Here is a 7,979-nt window from a genome sequence, read left to right as displayed (position 1 = left end):
CAGAAATTTCACTTCTGGCCATGGCAGAGTAACAAACATTAGAATTGCCTTTCACTGTAAAAACTACCAAACTGGACCAAATGTGGAACACTGCTGTCTTTGGACATCAACAATAGGCACCACACAAGTGCAGTCACATAAAGTGAGCCCAGCCTCCACCAGCTCTCCACCTGGGGATGCTTTTTTCCTGACTACAGCACAAAAATGCAGAGCCCAAGAAGAGTCCAGCTGTCCTGCTGAGCTAAGGATGCAAATATTAGAGTTTGGAGCTGTCGCCAAATGGAATTTGTGTGCTCAGCACCAGGGAGGAGGGAGTCACATGAGGGACCCACAAAGTGGATCATTTGCTAGGACTGCCATAACAAAGTACCACAAAAGTGGGGAGGGAGGCTCTAACAACAGAAAGTTACTCTCTCACTGTTCTGGAGGCCAGCAGTGTGAGATCAAGGTGTCGGAGTATTAGTTTCTTCTAAGGGTGAGTGAGAATCTGCTCCACACCTTTCCCCTGATGTCTGGTGATTGCCACCAATCTTTGACATTCCTTGGGTTATAGATGCATCACCTTGATCTCTCCTTTCATTTTCACATGGCTTTCTCTCAGTGTCCAATTTCCCCTTTTCAGAAGGACACTAGTTATACTGGATTATGACCCACCCTAATGACTTCATTTTAATTTAATTACCTCTGTAAAAACCCTATTTCCAAATAAAGGTCACATTCTGAAGTATTGGGGGAACTGAACTTCAGTGAATCTTTTGAGGGGAACACAATTTAAGCCATACCAGGGTCTCCCCATTAGTTTCTTCCAGAACTGGGCTGCACATGTACAAGTTGAGCTTTTGTAAGAGACTGGCTGCTAAGGAGTTGAGCACAGAACCAAAATGTTAGTGATCACACCATGCTGGGAGTCATCATTCCAGCCAAAGTGGAGAGATCCTCTTGTTGCAGCATTCAGCTGCCCTACCAGAAAATTCATGCTTTGGGAAGAAGGATCATGCCCTAGAATAAAGGCTACTTTAGTAGATTCACTCTAACAAAGCCTTAAACCAAGGCTTGACAGGGACAAGGAAACCCTCTGATAAATCAATTGCCTTCTTTTTTTTAAAAAGATTATTTATTTATTTATTCATAGAGACAGAGAGAGAGAGAGAGAGAGAGAGAGAAGCAGAGACACAGGCAGAGGGAGAAGCAGGCACCATGCAGAGAGCCTGACGTGGGACTCATCCAGGGTCTCCAGGATCACGCCCTGGGCTGCAGGCAGCGCCTAACCGCTGTGCCACAGGGGCTGCCCATCAATTGCCTTCCAAAACTAAACCCAACCCTCTTTAGAGACAAACAGCATAATCCAGACTCTTTCCAGTGGATCTCCCACAATATCTAACCTACAATAAAAACTTCCTAGATATTCCATGAACCAGGAAAATGTTACCCATAAAAATAAAATGCATCCATGGAAACAGACTCTGGGATGATCTACATGATGAAATTAGCAGACCAGGACTTTAAGGTAGTTATAATTAATGTGTTTAAGGAGTTAAAGAAAAATAAGTCTTAATGAACAACAAAGGGAAATCTCAACATAGAAATGAAACTTTTATTTTGTAGAGAAATTCTAGACTGGGGATGACTGGGTGGTGTGCCTTCAGCTCAGGGTGTGATCCTGGAGTCCCGGGATTGAGTCCCACATCGGGCTCCCTGTGAGCCTACTTCTCCCTTTGCCTGTGTCTCTGCCTCTCTCTCTCTGTGTCTCTCATGAATAAATAAATAAAATCTTTTTAAAAATAGAATTAAATTAAAAAAATAAATTCTAGACTGAAAATGCAACATCTGAAGTGAGGAATTCACTGGTGGTTTTTTTTTAATTAATTCTTATTTATTTATGATAGTCACAGAGAGAGAGAGAGAGAGAGAGAGAGAGAGAGGCAGAGACACAGGCAGAGGGAGAAACACTCCATGCACTGGAAGCCCGACATGGGATTTGATCCCGGGTCTCCAGGATCACGCCCTGGGCCAAAGACAGGCGCCAAACTGCTGCACCACCCGGGGATCCCTCACTGGTGGTTTTAACAGCAGATTGGAGATGACAGAAGTCAGAGCCCATAAACTTGAAGACGGAGTCAGAAAGATGATCCATTCTGAAGAAGAAAGAGAACAAAGACTGAAACTAAATGAACAAAGCCTCAGAAACTTGTAGGAAAATATAAGTTGTCTAGCATGTAGCTAATTAGAATCCCTGAAGAAAAGGAGGGAGAGAATGGGGAGTGGGTAGAAAAAATTATATGAAGAAGAAATAGTTAAAACTTTCCAAAATTTTGTAAAACACACCAACTTACAGATCCAAGAAGCTCAGCAAGCCCCCAAGCAAAGAAAGTCGCAACTCAGCACATCATACAGTTACACTTCCGAAAATTGTGAAATTATTCAGAGAAAAATGACATATTATGGCAAGGAGAACAATGCCACAAATAATAGCTGAGTTCTCATCAGAAACAGTGAAGGCCAGAGATAATGGATGACATCCTTAAATCTCTAAACAAACAAATAAAATAACTGTCAATCCAGAATTCCATATCCAGCAAAGGTACTCTTCAAAAATGAGGTGAAGACATGTTCAGATAAACAAAAGTTGAGAGAATTTGTTACCAACAAACCTGGACTAAGAAATACTAAATAAAAAATAAAAATTTAAAAAGCTTTTCAGGCTAAAAGAAAATGATACCTGATGGAAACTCAGATCTATGGGAAGGAACAAAGAGCCCTAGAAATGGCAAGTTCCAGACTTTGCCTTCTGCTTCCTCTAGGCCCTCAATCACTTTTCCTCCCTCTGCAACCTGAAATATATTCATTAGGAATCTTTGTGTCCTAAGCCTCCAGAGATCCGTGAGGGCCACAGGAAGAATAGAGCTGGGGTCCAACCCAACTTGAGCTGCTGATGGATGTACCATGCTTTCCTACTGTGCAACTAATTTGGGAAAGTTCCCCTGGTCTCGTCATAGAGAAAAAAATGCAGGCCAGGTAAACTAGACAAACATCTCTTCAAGCAGGATTTGAGGTTATGATAAAGTTAAATAGAATTAAGAAGTTTCTCATGATAGCTGGAAGCTCTTCATACTGGACTACCTAGGGCAGCCTCAGGCAAAAGACAATTGGCTGGGAATATCCCAGAGCAATAGTTTGCAGATGGGAGTCCACGAAAAACCGCCAGGCTGCAAGAAGTGAATATTAGAACTTCTATTTTTATTTACTTGATAAATCTTTAACACTGTTTTATTTTAGTATGTTTTACACCTAATATGGTAGTACAGTAGCACCTGAAAATAAGGCATAAACAAATACTGGGTACATGTACAAAGTTGTAATGAAAAGCATGCACAAACAAAAAAGGTGAGGAATGACTGACTCCAAAGAAATTGTAACTCTGCTGGCAGAAATCCTTTACAAACTTTATCTTAGGACTCACACCAATCAGTGCATTCTGTAAGGTTTTTGATGCAGGTCTTTGAATCAGTTACATCATGGTCATCTGGAAAGTGCTTTAAAATTACAGATTCCTAGGGAACATGCCCACGAGTTCTGATTCAGAAGGTCTGGGAGTAGGGAACCAACTGGTTGAGTATAGTTTTTACAGAAGCAGAATAGAGGCACCTGGCTGGCCTAGTCAGTAGAACATACAACTCTTGATGTCAGGGTTGTGAGTTCAAGCCCCACATTGGGCATGGAGCCTGCTTGATTAAAAAAAATAATAATAAAGAAGCAGAACAAAGCCCCATGAGTTCTGATGCACAGGTGGTCTGGGAACCATGGGAAGCATCGTGTATGGGGACTCTCTCCTAACAAGCTTCAGAGGAAGCAAGATAAAGAGGGGATTTTGTGAAGAAGTGAGAGGGTTGTACAAATGTTCTGCCCAGCTGGGAGAGGCTGAGCAAGTGACTAAAGCAAGAGATACAGTGAGCTAATCTGAGGGTTTCTTTCAGCTGTCACACCTGAGACCCTGTAGGAGAGCGCAAGGTAACTGGCATTCTTGTAACTTCCAATGCCTGAGAGAGGGTAGTGGTGTCAGCACTGCATGGACGGAACGCAGGGTCAACCAAAAGACTCCTCCACAACATCTCCTCAGACCATTTTGTCTTTTTCACTCCCACCATCCAGCCCCATGTTGGGCTCTCATTATCTTACAACTCAATAATACAGTTGAAATAAATAAATAAATAAATAAATAAATAAATAAATAAATAAATAAACAAACAAACAAATAAATAAAAACAGTTGGCCCTGAACAACATAAGGGTTGGGGTGCTGTCCCTGGGCAGTTGAAAATATACAGAGAACTTTTGATTCCCCAAAGCTTAACTATTGATAGCCTACTATTGACCATAAGCCTGATCAATAACATGAACAGTTGAATAACACATATTTTGTATGTTATGTGTATAATACACTGTGTTCTCACAATAAAGTCCACTGGAGAAAAGAAAATGCTATGAAGAAAATAATATGGAGGAGAAAATACATTTCAGTGCTGGACTCGTAGTTATGGGGAAAAATCACTATAAGTGGACCCATGCAGTTCAAATCCATGTTATTGGAGGGTCAACTGTAATCATTCCTTTCCTCAGCAAGTCAACAGCATGGTGGGGGAAGAGATCTGAGAGATGCAGCACATGGTCATAGATTGGCTCCTCATCCAAACAGATTAACACTAAAAAGTTAGTTTTGAGACAATCAGGAAAATCTGAACATGGACAGAGTGATGACACTGAGGAACCATTGCTAATTTTTGAAGGTGTATGAATGCCATTGAAGCAACACCAGAAAACTTTACTTAAAAAATGCATACGTCAGGGCAGCCCGGGTGGCTCAGTGGTTTAGCGACGCCTTCAGCCCAGGGCATGATCCTGGAGACCTGGGATCGAGTCCCACATAGGGCTCCCGCATGGAGCCTGCTTCTCCTTCTGCCTGTGTCTCTGCCTCTCTCTGTGTGTGTCTCTCATGAGTAAATAAATAAAATCTTTTTTAAAAAATGCATACGTCGAAGTATGTAGCCGGGGGTGGGAAGTGACATGATGCCTGGGGTTTTCTTTGAAAGACTTCAACAGAAACAAAGAAAAGAAAAATGAAAGAAAAAGAAGGAAGGAAAGCTGGAAGGAAAGATGAAGTGAGCATGGTAAAATCTTGATGTTGAATCCAGGTGACAGGTTTTATGAGGAGCCCATTATATTATCTTTTGTTTATCTCAGAAACTTTTCAGGAAAACGAGTTTTCAACACAGAACTAAAATTGTGTGCCTGGCACATGTGTTATGTAAGGACTGACATTTGTTCTCCTAGTAACACTGTGCCAGGTGCTGTTCTAAACTGCAGGGATGCAGCGATGGAGACCAATGGGACTCTGGGTATCACAGAGGCTCCACAGAGGGGAAATGGGACACGGACCATGACATGTACACAGATAAAGAAGAGAATGTCAGATGGTGCTGAATGCAATGTAAAAACAACTTTTATTTTAAGAGATTTATTTATTTTAGAGAGAGAGTGCGTGTGCATGCGTGGTAGCAGGAGGAGGAGCAGAAGGAGAGAATCTCAGGCAGACTCCTCGATGGGTGTGGAGCCTATTGCAAGGTTCAATCTCAAGACCCTGAGATCATGACCTGAGCTGAAATCAAGAGTCGGACCCTTAGCCAACTGAGCCATCCAGTGCCCCAAAGAAACAACCTTTAGATAGAATGGTCAGGGAAGACCTCACCAAGAGGCAATATTTGAGTTGACACTTGAGTTACACAAGGAAGAGGCAGCCAGACAAAGATTGAGGGACCAGTGAGCTCTCAGCAGAGGGAACAGTACCTGCAAAGGCCTGCCCTGTCTGGGAGCAGATGGGAGGCAGTGAGGCAGATGGATCAGAGAAGCAGATGTGGCCAGATTATTTAGGCCCTTCACTGGCAGCAAAGAGAGCTTGGCTAGAAAAGAGGAGCCCCCCTGGTAGGTAGGAATGATACATTTAGGAAAATTCTGCCTGTAATTACCTAGAAGGTAGACCAAGTGTATCCCAAGCTTGAAGTGCTACGAAACTGTGGAGAAAGCAACACAATATTATTGTATGCTGGTTGTTCTCCAGGTTTATAGAAAGATATTATTATCAAGAGATGAGTTCAGGGGAAAAAAATGACAAGTTACCAAGAAGAAATGAAGGAAAATAGGAGGAATCCAGAAGTATGTGTTTCTTTGGGTATACGTAAGCTGACTGCTTCCGTGTCCTGAATTATAGGAATTAAGAGTGGACAAGGCTTCAGGCAATGAAGCCTCATTATTTAAAATCCTCTTATAAAGGGATTTGGTTCTGTGGCAAACATCAAATTAAGACTGTTGCCTTTCCCACCTAAGCTGACTTTTTCAGACAGCCCCAAGGTAGCCAAAGGGAAGCAGACAAGGAAGCTTAGATTTGAGGGAGAAAAAAATTAATAACAAGAATTGTAATAATAAAAACATGTTTGACAACTATGTCTAGGAAAGAACTTTAGGCTGGTTACTAGCATGAGTAATGGATTCGAAGCATAGGTCCAAAGGCTGTTTTTAAGGAAATCGAATTGCCAAAAATCCATGAACTCAGCCGAAAAAAGCCTTGGACTGTGGGAGCTTAAAACCATACTCAATTCCCCAAATTTGTGCGAGTGGGAATCAGGCTGGTGGTGAAACTGTGCAGTCCTAAGGGGAGGCCCAAATTCGAGGACCCACTTCAAATGTGGCCAGAGCAGATAAGAGTCAAGAAATGATTCTCTAGAGACTGGAACCAGGAGCTTCAGAGAACAATGGGCTAGGGTTTTTTTTCCAAGACAAGAGATCCAAAGCCCAATTAAAGAATTTTCTCCATTGCCAGGGCAGGGGATCTTCACAGATACCCATGTACCAGGACTCCAGCATCGCTCTGGACCAGGGACTTGTGTGTGCTCCCTTCTTCCCCTTGATACGTGTGCAAGGGGATTTTTGTTGTCAAGGAGGCCCAGGTGGACTGGACAGTGTTTCCCCAAAACTCACATCCACATTAACCTCAGAATATGACTTTACTTGGAAATGGGGTCTTGGAGATGTGATGAAGGTGAAGGTTGAGAGGAGATCATACCAGATAAGGATGGGCCCTAAATCCACTGAGCATGTCCTTAAAAGAGACGGTCAACAACACACAGAGACCTGGGGAAAGAAGGCCGTGTGAGACAGAGGTGGAGGTGCCGCCACAAGCCGGGGAACACAGAAGCCACCCAGAAGGGGAAGAGACAAGAAAAACAATTCTCCCCTGTAGTCTTCAGAGAGAATGTGGCCCTACCAACATCTGCCTTTTGCGTTTCTGGCTTCCCCAATTGTAAGAAGATACATTTCTGTTGGTTTAAGTCACCAAGTTGTAGTAATTTCTTAGAACAACCTTGGGAATTTAATGCAAGGTATGTGTACTACACCTTCAAAGCCTCGGTCCAACAATGGTACAAATGACTCCTGTTCACACATGATTGTTGGACCTCAGTCACCTGGTCACACCAAACTGCGAGGAAAATAGTGTCTTAATTTATACTAAGGAAGGAGAGACAACTGATGAGTGCAGAAAGCAGCTCACAAAACGTTGTGACTTTTCATAGGATGGACCTACCATCATTGATTTTAGCCATAAACCCATATAGATAACCTGCTTTCAGTTCACAGAGCTGATGGCGAGGACTGCACATCACTCAGAGATCTCGAATTTCGAAATAGGTGCTACAAGGATGAGATGGAGTATCCAGTCATTTCTCTTTTGGGGGTGAGTACGTTCTCTGAGTGGGAAGAAGAGTCTAAACAGATGTTTGGTGACTAGAAGGGCAGACTGTGGCAGAAAGTGCTAGCTCTTCACCAAAAATCAATCCCTCTGTGCTCTGAACAGAGTTGGACCACATCTTCTGGTCTCCCTTGCTGTGACTATGGTCCAGTGGGGTCCACCCAGGAAAGATACATATCCGT

Source organism: Nyctereutes procyonoides, unplaced genomic scaffold (genome assembly GCF_905146905.1).
Source record: "Nyctereutes procyonoides isolate TBG_1078 unplaced genomic scaffold, NYPRO_anot_genome, whole genome shotgun sequence".
NCBI classification, from domain to species: Eukaryota; Metazoa; Chordata; class Mammalia; order Carnivora; family Canidae; genus Nyctereutes; species Nyctereutes procyonoides.
Note: the sequence above shows the minus strand (reverse complement) of the source record.